The following is a 14,221-nucleotide window of genomic DNA, read 5'->3' on the forward strand; positions in this document are numbered from 1 at the left end:
CCATTCTCTTCTTTCAGATTTTGTTATTACTTTTCCAGCACTCTGTTCTTTACTCTCTCATTACTTAAAATGCCTCTCCCTCCTTCTGCCATGGGACACTTCTCCAGGATGTCACGATTCTCATTACCCACCCGAGCCTTCCTTCCATTTGAATCCTTCACTCTCTCTGATCTCGACTCCCAATCCCAGTCCAAGCCAATAAATCTGACTCCCTCCCTCCCTACTGTTTAATGAGTCCCCTCAGAGCCCTAGGACATCAATAAACCCTTGATGTATTTTACCTTCCACTATGATTTTGCACCACAGTAACTGTAACTAGAAACATATACAGAGCCATGGAGTTTTTAAACCCTATTCCAAGTATGAAAATGTAAGTTACCTTAAAATCTGAGACACAGAGAGTATCTATCATGATTTATGTAAAATACAACATGTGATGTAAGTTATATAATCAAATCCGAAGTAAAATCACTTCTGTTTTTATTACAGTATTAATTATCTCTAAATTTTTACTTTACTGTTTTGTTCATATTGTCTCCCTGTCAATGTTACTGCCCTTACAGTAGAACTATTCATTTGACTGTATTAACTGTATATAAATAAGGCTTTTCACTACCATGCCACTAACCATCAGAACAAAAGACTATGTCATCAAGTCATTTTAATGGTCAAAGATATCAAAGCAAGATTTTTCTAATTGTAGTTTTATGGAGCACCAGGAAGTGTTTCAAATTACCCCAAATGAGTTTGGGACTGACACGTACACACTGCTATATTTAAAACAGATAACCAACAAGGACCTACTGTACAGCCCAGGGAACTCTGCTCAGTACTCTGTAATAACCTATATGGGAAAAGAATTTGAAAAAGAATAGATACATGTATGTGTATAACTGAATCACTCTGCCGTACACCTGAAACTCACACATTGTGAATCAACTATAATCCAATAAAGAAAAAAAAAATTTTTTAACCCACGAATTACCCCAAATTATTGCATTTCAATAACCCTGACTTCCCAGTAGCTATCTTATTATTCTGGTTATACACACAGCCAACTTCTCCTTCGGAAATATTTTAAATCACATGCTCCCAACCAAATTGAATGGGGAAGCCATGTGCCGTGTTAAAAAACTTCAGTAGGAAATAGAACAGTGGTGGTCCACCACGAGAAGCAGAGAGCTGAAATCACTCTGCATAAATACGCTCGTATAGGAAAAAGCACGGATCAGTCCATATTTAGGACAGCTTGATCTTGTCATATACCAAAACAATCCATATCAAGACACTGTAATGACATTTTACAAGGGACGTTGATTGGGCACTTCTGTGTTTATTTCACTAGCGAGTAGAGGGGGAAACAGCAGAACAGTCAGAAGAGGATTTGCAATGCAATTAGGGGGGGACCAGCACATCTGAGTGTATGCCAGACGCAGGGGCCTCCCCTAATTCACACAGTGCGGCGTCTTAATGGGGCGCACAGCATCGAACTGCACTTCCTACAGTTTGAAAACTTTTGTCAGTTAACTAGATGTTTACCGAGGGCCTCGCTTCGGCACTGGCACTCCACACCCCGGGTATGCCATCCAGCTCGCTGGACGCACTTCCAACACCATCTGTCACTTAAGCTTCCCTGGATTCAAAAATTTCCATTCAAACTAATCTACTCGGCACTCAAACTGCAGCTATAATTCAAACTTCGACATGAAGCTTGAATTCCTTTTCAGTGTTCTTCAACTTTGACCCAGCTCCCCCCCGCCCCGCCTTCGCTGAAAAGGGCCAAGACAACAGCCCAGCAAGTGGGGCAGGCAAAACAGACCTCCTTTGTTCACTTTTGTCCTTTCAGCTCCCTATTGAGGTGAGGGACTGAAAAGCCGCACAAGGCTTTGGAAGGCAGCAGTGCACCAGCTCCAGCCATCCTTCCCCAAAGACCACAAAACTCCAGGACGAAACTCTTGGACGAAACACAGTCCATTTTTACCTTAAGGCATAATGAATGGAAGATTAGTACATTTCCCTTCCCTTTCCCTTGAGAGAGAATCTGTTAAGGGCGTTTAACAGGAGTTTATAATGCACGTCCAAAACGTACGCTGTAAATCACACCATTCAAAATGCCAAGGGCATTGGAAAGTGGCATGAAATTAGCTTTAAAGTTGAAATTTGGAGAAAAGATCACTCCGTGCTGAATGCATCTACTGAATTTTTTGAATGCTCTCAGCCCACTTGAGAAAGACAAATCAAATTCACTGCATATTACACAGTAGAAGACCTCCTACAGGATTCCCTCAGATGGCCTCGGGAATATTTTTTCCTGGTTACAGAGGGTTTTGAACCAATACACCGCGCACATCAGAAAACTGAAAGATACATATGAATATGGATGTATATTCAAAATATTGTTTCCAGCTCTTCCTATCGTCATTTAATAAGAAGAATTTTTTGGACTTTTCTGGCGGTCCGGGGGTTGAAACTCCGCGCTTCCACTACAGGGGGGCTCGGGTTTGATCCCCGGTGAGGGAACTAGGATCCTGCACGCCGCGCGGCACGGCCACAAAATTTTTTAAAAAAGAATTTTTGAAAGTATCATTTTCCTCTGACAGTAACTGTCATTTTCATTCTCATGTGAATTAAACAATGCCTTAGCATGGGACAGTATGGAACAAAATCAGGGAACACCTAAGAGAAGATAAGGTTTATTTGTCATTTCTGTTTTTAAACTGAATAAGTCACTTGGACAGTGTGTGCAGCAGATGAGCATTTGTAGATTTGTTCCCTTTATCACTGGCATTTCTTATATTCACTAGTTTTTCAGTCACTTGAGGGAAACCCTGTATCAGACGTTTAAAAATTACCTTTTTCTCATTTGAAATTCCTAACTTGTAGGCCGGTAAAATAGGTCAATGAAGTTGACACCGTATCTTTTTTATTAGCTCAGCTAAGCAATTATAATTGGGTGATGAGAGTTTATGCCGTCATCTTTGAGGATTCCGTGGCAGGGAGCTATGTCCGATGCAGACTTGTAAATGACAACTCGGGCACATCCCTAAACAGTTAATGTACCATATTCCTATCTGTTTCCAGATATGAGGCAAATGTGCTCTTGGTCTGGGTTCAAATAACAATGTCAAATTTTCCAGTAAAATAAAAGCATACTACTATGTAATCTAACCTCTGAGCAAAATCACTTAGCACAAGAGAACTACAGACATACATACTCTAATTCCACATTTTTTAAAAAATCACATGAATGTGTGTCACCAAGGCTGGCTTCTCCCGGACTTTGCACAAAGTATGGGGTCAATTAACACTTGTTAGGAACCACACATTTCCTTATTAATAAAAATTGAACCAGTAAGTTAGAAAATATTGTGAATGGCTTATTCATAATATACACAGTATATTAATTAATACCTTTAAAAAGTATCAGCTATAGTTCTTTACACCCACGAGGATGGCTATTATCGAGAAAAGAGAAAACAAGTGTTGGTGAAGATGTGGAGATACTGAACCCTTGTGCACTGCTGCTGTGAATAGCTGCCGTGGAAAACAGTATGGTGGTTCTTCAAAAAATTACAGTGGAATTACTCTAAGATCCAGCAATCCCACTTCTGGGTATATACCTAAAAGAGTTGAAAGCAGTGATTCAAAAAAGATATTTGTACACCCACATTCATAGCAGCAAAAAGTGGCAGGTACCCAACTTCGCAGATGAATTAATTACAAAAACATGGTGTGTCCATACAATGGACTATTCTGCAGCTTTAAAAAGGAAAACAATTCTAACACATGGATGAGTCTTAAAGACCTTATGCTAAGTGACTTAAGCCAGTCACAAGGACAGATACTGCATGATTCCATTCGTATGAGGTACTCAGGGCAGTCAGATTCATAGAGACAGAAAATAGAAAGGTACTCGTTGAGGGGCTTCTCTGGTGGTGCAGTGGTTGGGAGTCCGCCTGCCGATGCAGGGACACGGGTTCCTGCCCCGGTCCGGGAGGATCCCACATGCCGCGGAGCGGCTGGGCCCGTGAGCCATGGCCGCTGAGCCTGCGCGTCCGGAGCCTGTGCTCCGCAACGGGAGAGGCCACACGGTGAGAGGCCCGCGTAACGCAAAAAAAAAAAGAAAGGTACTCGTTGGGAAGCTGAGACAAGTTCTGCAGATGGACAGGGGTGATGGCTGCATAACAATATGAAGTACTTGATGCCACTAAACTCTACAGCTAAACCTGATTACAACAGTAAAGTTTATGTTATATATATTTTGTCACAGTAAAAACAGTAACAGCAAAAAAAAAAAAAAAAAATCACATTTTCTACAAATATATCGCATTTGCTTCCCCATTTAGAGACAACCTGATACTGAAGATGTCAGAGCTGCTATGAACCTGGAAGCAGAGCCATTCCCATGTTGTCCTCATGTAGCCCTCTCCTTCACATTTGAAGAGGGAAAATAAACATTCATCAGTTCCTTCTGGCTCATTTTCTTGTTCTTAGAAACTTCAGCCTCTGATGCCAATAAAGACTCTTTCAAACTAAAGGGGTTTTTCATTTGTCTGGGTGGACAAAGGGTTAAATAAAAGAAGCCACTGGATTCTTGCCCCTAGCATCCCTGGAGGCTAGGAGTGTCCTACCTGCTCCCCGGTCCTTACCTGGCAGAAAAATTCTGGGTTCCTTCGGGAGAAGCATGAAACATAAAAGGGAAGATACATCTAACTGTATTTAGTAATTTCCAATCATTTGCAAATCATTTTCTTTTCAGCAACCTTCTCCGCATTTGAAGGCTGACCTAAAGCAGTCTTTGGATGCAAACAGACAGAACTTCCTACAGAAGAATACTTTAGGACCTCTGTATTCTAGCTACATTTGTTATGGGTTACCACGCTTCTCAGATGGGAAACGTTCTTTGCCAATGGGGATGAGACACCAAAGGCTGCTGGCAGAGGCAGCAAATCTGTACTGCTATGGACTGAACTGTTTCCCCCCAAATTCGTATGTTGAAGCCCTAACCCTCGATGTGACTGTATTTGGAGATAGGGCTTTTAGGAGGTAATTAAGGTTAAATGAGGTCATAAGGGCAGGGTCCTAATCCAAATGCATCAGCGGCCTTCTAAGAAAAGAGCGGGAACTCTGCACAGATACAGGCTGAGGAAAGGGTACATGAGCACACAGGGAGAAGACGGCCATCAGCCAGCCAGGAAGAGAGCTTGCACCAGAACCCAGGCTGATTCCCTGATCTCAGACTTCCAGACTCCAGAACTGTAAGAACATATATGTCTCTTCTTTGAGCTACCCAGTCTATGGTATTTTGTTATGGCAGCCTGAGCTAACTAAGACAAAGACCTTCTGATTTCAAAGTGAGAATATCAGGGGAAAAAAAAAGACTGGCGTCTCGGTGGTTACCCTTAGGGGAGCGTAATAACAGGTGGAAGCCGCTAGAGGGCGCTTTCTCTGAGGCTCACAAGGTTCCGGTCCTGGATTTGAGCACAGTTGCACGGTGTATTCAGTCCGTGCAAGTTCATCATCAAGCTGTACATTTATATGTGGAAAAAAAGAATCTCTGTGTGTAAGTCTGTAGCCATAAATGATAAAATTGGAATTAATCTCCCCGAGGGCAGGAACTCTGCTTTGCTCACCACTGCATCCCCAGTGCTTAGAACAGCAGGCCATGCACTAAGTAAATATCTATGAATAAATGAATGAATGAATAAAACTATCTCTATACCAGAAAAGCTTCCTGAGGGGTCCCATTAACTAGGTCCTTTGTACATACACTACATAATATCTGCAGATTCTAATTATATTCAATCAATTAGGCAAGGAAAACTATCCTACAGGAAAGAATTATTTGAAAGGATTCTTAAGGAAATTTTCTACAGCCCAAGTGGACACATTCTCAGCACGCGCTCCGGCTTCTGAAGCACTCACAGCCAATGCGTTGTCACATCTGCCTCACCGGAAGTACCGTTTCCAAAGATGACTTGCTTTTCATTTACTGTGGCTACTCCAATAACAAAAATGATGTGTATTAAGGAGACTGGCCTACAGTCCAAGCACCTCATCACTCACTACCCTGCATTAGACGGCTGGGTGACCTCTCTGAGCCCCACTGTATTCATTTTGAAACCCAAAGATTTAGGAACAATGTTTTCTTACAGCTCTAAAATTCCTGGATTATGTGAAATGTTTAGCACCTTTCCTGTAATGAAGTAGAAAGCAAGTTGAAAGAAGACCATGAGTCAGCAGGATTAAGAAAGCAAAATGAATTCATTTTTCCAACCGGTCAGTCAATTACAATCATTCCAAAAGCTATTCCAGGAAGAGCTGATTTCACTGTCATTCACATTCTTGTTTCGTTTAGTTAACATCTTTATAAATGCGCCCCAGTCATATACTTAGGATAGCTAATGCTTTCCTAAGATTTTATACTAGGGTCTTATTCAAATTCAACATCCAATTTGAGGAGTAAAGCTGCTGCCGTCAAAAGAATCTAAAAAGGAGATTCAGGGCTGGGAGCCTGCAATAGAAATGTTTGCCAAATGAAAGTATTTGCCTTTTCTTAAAAAATAAAAAAGAAGAAGAAGTTCCCTCAAAAATTGTGATGTGCCAGGAACCTCTCAGCCTCTCTGGAATCGCAGGTGGCTCTAGTCACTAAGAAGAGCCCAGTGACTGTAACTGGTTGAATTGTGGGTTAACAGCCAAGTACTTAAAAGCTAGCAGGGATAAAGGAACATGTAAAAGAACTGAAGGGCAATACAGGGCAATCAAAAGGCTATTCCACAATACAATTCGCTGAATTACAATACTGCCTGCTACCGTGAGGTCTGCAGGGGCCACAATTAAATGGGCTTACAGTATGTCAGTATGATTTGTGAACACTGGGTGGTTTTAGGCTTCCTCTAAACTAATAAGCCTCCAAAAGGCCACATTTTCACAGCCTTGGACGGGCAAAAAGCTAATCCTTGCTTCCTCACTTCTTAGCTATGTGGCCTTGGGAAAGTTACTCGACCTAAGACTCCGTCTCCTAATTTTTAACATGGGGTTGCTGTGGAAACTGATACGATAGATACACGCAACATGCACAGCGGCCCAGCACCTCTGACGCGCTCAGAAAATGTTGACTATCATTATCATTAAAGTAGAAAGTATCCAATTGCCTAAATCCACTTCAGTACTTTTGGAAGGTCTCATTTACTTGTGAGCTATTATTACAATATTTTAATAACAGGGCATGGTTAGCATAAAGCAGTGGCAACCAAAGCAGCCTAGCCTCCTTATGTATGTTTGTATTCAGTGGCTACCTTGTTCCTTCCCGGATAGCCCCAGGGGGAGCTCCTGGTGCAGGACGGTTGCCTCCTGCCCCATTACACTCTCCTCCGTCTCTGCTTGCTGAAGCCTCGGGCGGGGAAGGGCCCTGCCCCTGATACTCGCACCTCTGCGCCTTAACCGCGCGGGATGGGTAGGAAAAGAACGCTTCGCTCCTAGGACAGAGTGCTCCGCGCCGGATGTAGCCTCTGGCTGGAACTGCTGGTGCGAAAACGACAGGAGAGAGGCGGGGTGGTAAAGACACGCCACCGCTCGGCGGCCCCCCTCCTCGCCGGCAGCTGCGCCGGGACGGCCCCCGAGCGTGCGGGGAACAGAAGATGCTGCCGCGGGCCGGAGGCCAGGCGGGAGGGAGGCAACCCGGAGGGGAGGGCGGTGGCCTGCTCACCAGCCCCTCCGGACCCAGGGAACCCTCCGGCGGTGCTTGCTGCCCAGAGTACGCGGCTGTGGGAGAAAGAGTGCTCCCGGGCTCCCAGGACCACGGCACCCCGGTTCCCCCTCTGCGCACGGGCAGATGCGGGCGGGGAACGGCTGGGCTGGCGAACCGCCGCGGACCCGCGCGCTGCGGCGCCCACCCGCACGGCGTGCACGGGGCCGGAGGCAGCGCGCGGCGCAGATGGCGCTCGCCGGGAGATGGATGCGCCAGAGCCCGCAGTGACGGGCGGCTCAACACAACATCCCCGGGCGAAGCTGTTGCCAGATACCACCGTTGAGAGCCTGGGCAGGGAAGGGGCCCTTCTGAGTCAGCCCCAAGCCGCGGCGTGCCAGTCCCAACAAGTCCCAGCCCCGCGAGGCCAGGCGGGGCGCCGGGACCCCGGAGACCCGCACCTGTAGGGCCGACAAAGACCCCGGAAAGCCCCCCACCCACTGCTTTCGGGGTCTCTCCCGTTCCCCATCCCTCGTTCCCCGAGTTCTCTCCAGGCCGGAGAGAGTGGAGGTCGGACCGCCCCTGAACTCCGGCGATCCGCGCAGGTGTGAGCGCATCCGAACAAAGCCCACGCCCAGATATGTCCTCGGGGACCGGGACGTGCACACGCCGGAGCGCGCTGGCCAGGCACCTGCGCTACTCGCCCCGCCGGCCCTGCGGCTTGACAGCCCGCGCCCTCCGCCTCCCCCTGCCCGGGAAGCCGCAGTGCCGGGCCGCAGCAGCCTCTCCAGGCCCAGTTGGCCCCAAAGCCACCTCCAGGCAGGGCTTCCGGAAAGCGGGGGGCACGGATGCACAAGTTGGCCAAGGGCTGGGGAGGTGAAGGGGGCCCGCCGGCGCCGCTGTATCTCAGCCTGGCCCGCACCGGGCTGCGGTCTCCCCCTCCCGCCCGGAGCCGGAGGGGAAGAAGGGAGTTGGCTGCCAGGTTGCCCCTGCGGCAGGGAGATCTGGAGGGGCGCTGCGAAGCCAGGGTGTTCCGGTGTCCCGGCGACAACACAGCCGCCCCCCGCGCCCACCTCCGCTCCAGCCGTCGCCCCCGACCTGGACCGGGTGTCACCGCCAGCCGCGCGCGCGGAGCTACTCACGTTCTTACGCCGCGCCCACCGCTCGGCCCACGCGCGGCTGCCCGCGGCCCCGAGCACCGGTGTAGTCCGTCCCCGACGCAGCTGTGGCCACCAGCAGCCCCGCGCCGTCCCCTGCGCCCGCGCGGCTCAGCCTCCGACTGCGGCGCGCGTCAGCCGGCGACCCGAGCGAAGCAGGGCTGGCCCCGCGCCCGCGCCCGCGCGCGCCCCCGCCGCTGCGCCCTCCCCGCGCGCGCCTCTCTCCCTCCGCCCGCCCCGCCCCTTCCCCTCCGTGCCGCCCCTGCTGCTGCTGCGGCGGCGGCGGCGGCGGCGGCGGCGGCGGCGAATGGGCTCCGAGCGCCCGCGCCTCCGGGGACTGTGTGGCCCCTCACCTGAGCGGCCGCGCCACCACCAGCCCACGTCATCCAGCCAGCGCATGAGGGACGGAGGGCGGGAGGGTGCAGGGAACGAGGGTGGCTGGGGTCTGGAATTTGGCTACAAGAGATGTTCCAGAAAATGGGTGGTTTTGAAATGTCACTCTCGTGGTGCTGGTCTCTGTGTGAGGTCTGTGGTCTCCCCGCGCTCCACCTTCTTTTAAAGCATTTAATTTCGTCGAGACTCACCAGTTGGGATGGTTGAAATTGACGTCTTTTTGTTTTGCTTTAAATTTTTTGGCAACTCTTCTTTCCAGGCAGCCCCCAGAAAGGGAAGCTTCAGCGGTCTATTCGCGGTGGGAGTTGGCTCTCTGGTTCCAGAGAACAGGATTAGTTCAGATTTGCTTATTTTCAGATTTGGGAGCATTATGGAGAATTATTTGCAATGTAAAAAGAGAGTTAAGATTTTCTAAATGTGTAGTATTTTAGCAAACACACTGGGGCCGCAAGGTTCAGGCTCCGGAGTGAGGTCTACGCTGTATCCCAGCTGATGTCCAAGATCGTTAGCCTGATAACTCGAGATCCTCAGTCATCTACCTTCCAGGGCTTCTTCCCAATCCTCAGGCATCACCTGACTTGATCATTTGACCATGTACTGCAGGCTCCAACTCTCCCTCCCCTCTGCGGGAGCCTTGTTTCCTTCCTTTCTCTAGTTTAATTCAGGAAGACTTTTGTGGAACCCCGCACCCCCTCTCCCCGTCCCCAGACTCCAGGCCCTGTGCTAGGGCGGGGTTCAGGAATAAAAAAGCCACAGGGTCATCCTTCAAGGCGCTGATGACTCCTCTGCTCTGACTTCAGTGTTTACTTGCCACTTTAACCCACAGCTCCATGCACGCCAGTGAGCGGCCTTCTTTTCCTGCTCTTGCAGACGCCATCATCCTCTCCTCCCACCAGTTCCGGAAACACTATTGTGACCTCTGGCTACTGGGTCTTTGCACGTTGTTTCCTCAGTCCTATTACTTTTCTGATCCTCGTCCTTACCCCACCTCCTGGGTACCCCTCACCTCTCAGTTAACTTTCGAAATCCCTCTCAATTATTTTTATTTAAAAAAAAATGTGATCATGATACCCTTACTTAAAAGTCTGGCCTGGTTCTCTGTTGCCTATAAAATGAACTCCAGATCTTCTGGCACATTCCCTCACAATCTGCCCCTAACTTACCTCTCCGTCCAACAGTGAAAAGAATTTCCATAACTCTTAAGTCTCTGCATGTGAGATGTCTCCCATCTAGAATATTCCTCCATCTTTTTTGCATCTGGCAAACTCTTGTTCATCCCTCGGGGCCTTGCTCAGCTGATACCTCCTCTGTGAAGTCTTTGCCGAGTCCCTGTGTTTTACTGTAAGATACTTGCCACATTTGAAGGATGTTTCCATGCCTGACTCCACAAAATTTCACTTCTTAATGAGGATCATCTTATTTTTGTGTGACCTCATTTCCCACCAGAAGAAATGGAGCCACGGATAATCATAACAACTAAATTCTCACTGCCTCATCATTACCATCTGTGTAAAGGGCTTCAGACCCTTCCGACCCCTCCTTACCTCAGTAACCGCTAAGAGTCCTGGCTTGTCCTGCATGTCCTTCTGGCCGGTAATCGGGGGGGGATGGGGGTGGGTGTGGGGGGCAGTGCTCAAGGAGTGCAGACATGAAGGAATCTCGGGCAAGGGACAACTTCCCCAGGGACAGTTTTCCTTATCTCTACAAGTGTAATAGCAGTACTTAATACTCAGGGTTATTGTTAGGGTCAGTGTAAAGCACTGCACAGTGTCTAGGACATAATAGGTGCTCAGCAAATTCTAGTTTGAAAAGCAACTGTGTGATCAGATGTCTGTCAACTGAATACAAACTTGAATAAAAAGAACAAAGACAGAAGAGGAGAAAAGTTCTGGAGGAAACGGGAACCACAGTGACAGGACCACAGATCAAAATTAAGTGATTTTGATACTGCAAAATACTTGTAACAATATAAAATGATTATCTAGTTTTAACTTCCAGTTTATTCAACTGCATTGCAGCTCTGCAGGGAGAACCTAACAGCTGTTACATGAGGAGGTGAAATGAAGGGAGCAAGAGGGGAAAGAGGAATGATCTGGAAAAGGATGAGAAGGACGCCTGAGTGGGCAAGAGGCTTATCCATTTGATTTGCTTGGCGATGCATGAGGCATTCTGATTTGGCTGATATTCACAGAGACAACACACAACACACCTCCTTACCTTAACTGCCATCCTTTATTCCATTCCTAAGCCTCACCCTGTCCTGTACCCCAAGCTTCACTCCATCCTCAAACCCAGGTGAGGGCTGAGAATAACGCAGACTGTCTTCCCCACCACTTGCTGGTAACAGAGGTCTCCCTGTGCCTTTCACTACTGTAAGCGCTTCACATTTGTTAACTTAACCAATTCCACGGCCATCCCATGTAGCGTGTACTATTATCCCCGTTTTAGAAAGAGAGGTTCAAAGTAAATTGCAGAGGTCACACGGCTAGTGACAGGGCTGGGATTCGAGTGTGGGCATTCTAGCTCCAGAGTCCGGAGTCTAAACGACTGCACTCTGCTTCCTTTCCATGAAAGTTACGCTAAAAGTGGGTTTCCATGGATGCATCAGAACGTTTGTACATTAGAGCGGCTACGTGGGCATGTCACGGAGCCCCCCAGTGGTAGCTGCGGTGAATAAGCTTGGAGCCTTTCTCCTTCCCCCCTCTTTTGCTGTCCTGTTTCTCTTTCTCAGAATCCTCCCTCCCCTTTATGCCTCTTGCACTTTTTTTCTTGCCTCACCTTATTTTCCATCCTAGTTTTCTTAATCGCCATCCACGCCTCGGGTCTCCCAGAGGTGGCAGTGCGATTGGCCCTGCCCGAAACCCAACAGTAAGTTCACCAAAACCTAGCGTGGACCCGACCCCAGTCCTGAGCTGTGAGTCCACCAGCACGTTATCACGGCGGGCAGCTTCTAAGTTCGCTCCCAGTGAGCCCTCCTCCTGGTGTGTATGTCCTACTATAATCCCCTCTCCTTCAGGGTAGATGGGACCTAGTGACTCACTTGTAACGAATAATATGGCAAAAGTAGCAGGATGTCACTTTTGCTCTTAGGTTAACAAAAAGACCCTGGCTGCTTCTTTCTTGCCATCTTTGTCTTTCCCTTGTTTGCTCAGAGGAAAGTCAGCTGCCATGTTGGGGGCTGCCCTACGAGAGGTCCACGTCCAGGGATCTGAGGGAGGCCGTCTGTCCAACACCTCAGGAAGACCAGAATCCCGCTTCAGCCATCGGAGTGAGTGTGGGAGCAGATCACCCCCCAGGAGAGCCTTGAGATGATGACCCCAGCGCAGGCAGGCTGAGCCGTGACCGCAGCCTTGTGAGAGAGCGGCCCAGTTCGTTCATCTGCCCCTGGCTTCTCAACCCCCAGCATTTGGGAGATAATCAATGTTTCTAGCTTTAAGCTTCTAAATTCACCCCTGGTACATTCAGTGAAGTGCATTTCAGAACTCTGACTTTGCGTCTGACCGCACACATCACGTCTATCTTAGGGACAGGAAAGGGGCAAATGAACTAAACGGGAGCTGTCATAAGGTGAGCACACGGTGCCGGGAAAAGAAGGAAACTGTGGAAAACAGATGAGACATCAGTGTGAGTTGTCTGAGGCTAATCTCAGCAGCTCCGATTTCCACACCCCGGCATCACACTTTGCTCCTACAGCCAAGCCTGAGTTGACCGTCCACGGTGCCCCCACCCAGACCTGCTCCTTTCTGCCCTTAGACACCAGCCAGTCTCAGCTGGGCCACACCTCCTGTGCTTCAGAGTGGATCATGATTACCCACCATGAACAGTAAATAATATTATTTAATAATATTAATAATAGGATTAATAATAATAATAATAAATAAGAGGATGTGCCATTGCATCGATCACCTGACCAGCGAGCAGAGCTAACTTTCCACGGATGCAAACACACCGAGTGCTGTTCATGGCTCTGCTCACCATCTGCCACGTAACCACAGAACTCTGCGTGCCTGTCTGGTGCCGCTTGGGCGTGTGTCAAACAGAACCCAGAAACTTGCAACCCATTCCTTGCCCGGTGCTTAGCAACACAGCATCCCTGCACCTATGTCAAGAATGCAGCGCACAAGCAATGCGAGGAAAACGTGACCTCAGTGGTTGCCGTATGTGGATTTCTTTCCTGGAAGCTTGTGAGTCACTAGGGTCTTTTGCTCGGCTCAGTCCACCCCCATTCTTGGGGCACCAAGTCGGGAGGAGGAGGAACATTTTCAGTGATAATAAGCATGTTTTGTGGCCAACCCCTCCATCTGTTCCTCTGGCTTCTGCCTACGAGAATGTACACAGGTTCTGCCGAATGGATGTGGGACTAGCCAAGGTCAGTGTACGATCAGCCATTGCAGATGGGGTCATCGGGGACTGGGAGCTGTCGCTCTGGAAACGGTGATGCTGAGAAGCACTCTTGATACGTACCCTTCATTTCTGGCCTAAGAGGGAACGGATGACAAGTGATGAATTCACCGTGGAGGAAAGAAAGGAAATGGCTTCAGATACAATACTCTGGGGTCTCAATGAATGGCTGACTCAAAGCCTTTCTCATTTGGTGTTTCATGGGTTTTCTTTAGAAGAATAAAGCTGTTAAGTTAATAAACACTGACGTTGTACAGTTAAAATCTTAACTGACGTTAATATTTTCTTTTAAGCCTCAATTTAGATTTTACTGTAAGGTCGTTCAATATTTTTAAATGTCAGATAGCCACAGGACGTGAGCAAGTCCAGTACCGTCCTGCCCTGGTCCTTGTGCTTTAGGAAGCCCTGCTCTGGCCCCTGCAGGAGCCCATGCCACCCTGTCCTCCTTCCTGACCTCCTCTGGGTACCCAAGATCCCAGGATCCCCGCAGAACCTGCAAAGGCCTCCTTCACAGGCTCCTAAAAGAAAACTGCTCTGCCGCTATGCAAAACTGGAGGCCTAAAGAGTGTAGATCTTAAAAGTT

General features: G+C 48.4%; 1 protein-coding gene across 20 annotated transcripts in view; it reads right to left on the bottom strand.

Moving 5' to 3' along the window:
- The window catches only part of NRCAM (neuronal cell adhesion molecule), a 314,557-nt gene extending 305,520 nt beyond the window's left edge, over nucleotides 1-9,037 (bottom strand). For 7 of the 20 annotated variants that reach the window (XM_067042868.1, XM_067042865.1, XM_067042855.1 and 4 more), the window contains exon 1: nucleotides 8,830-9,037. The gene's annotated coding sequence lies outside the window, so the exon portion shown is untranslated. The remainder of the gene's footprint in view (nucleotides 1-8,829) is intronic. The other 13 variants (XM_067042867.1, XM_067042854.1, XM_067042848.1 and 10 more) reach the window with 4 other exon arrangements.
- Between the last annotated feature and the right edge of the window lie 5,184 nt (nucleotides 9,038-14,221).

The sequence above is a fragment of the Kogia breviceps genome, chromosome 9, assembly GCF_026419965.1.
Source record: "Kogia breviceps isolate mKogBre1 chromosome 9, mKogBre1 haplotype 1, whole genome shotgun sequence".
NCBI classification, from domain to species: domain Eukaryota; kingdom Metazoa; phylum Chordata; class Mammalia; order Artiodactyla; family Physeteridae; genus Kogia; species Kogia breviceps.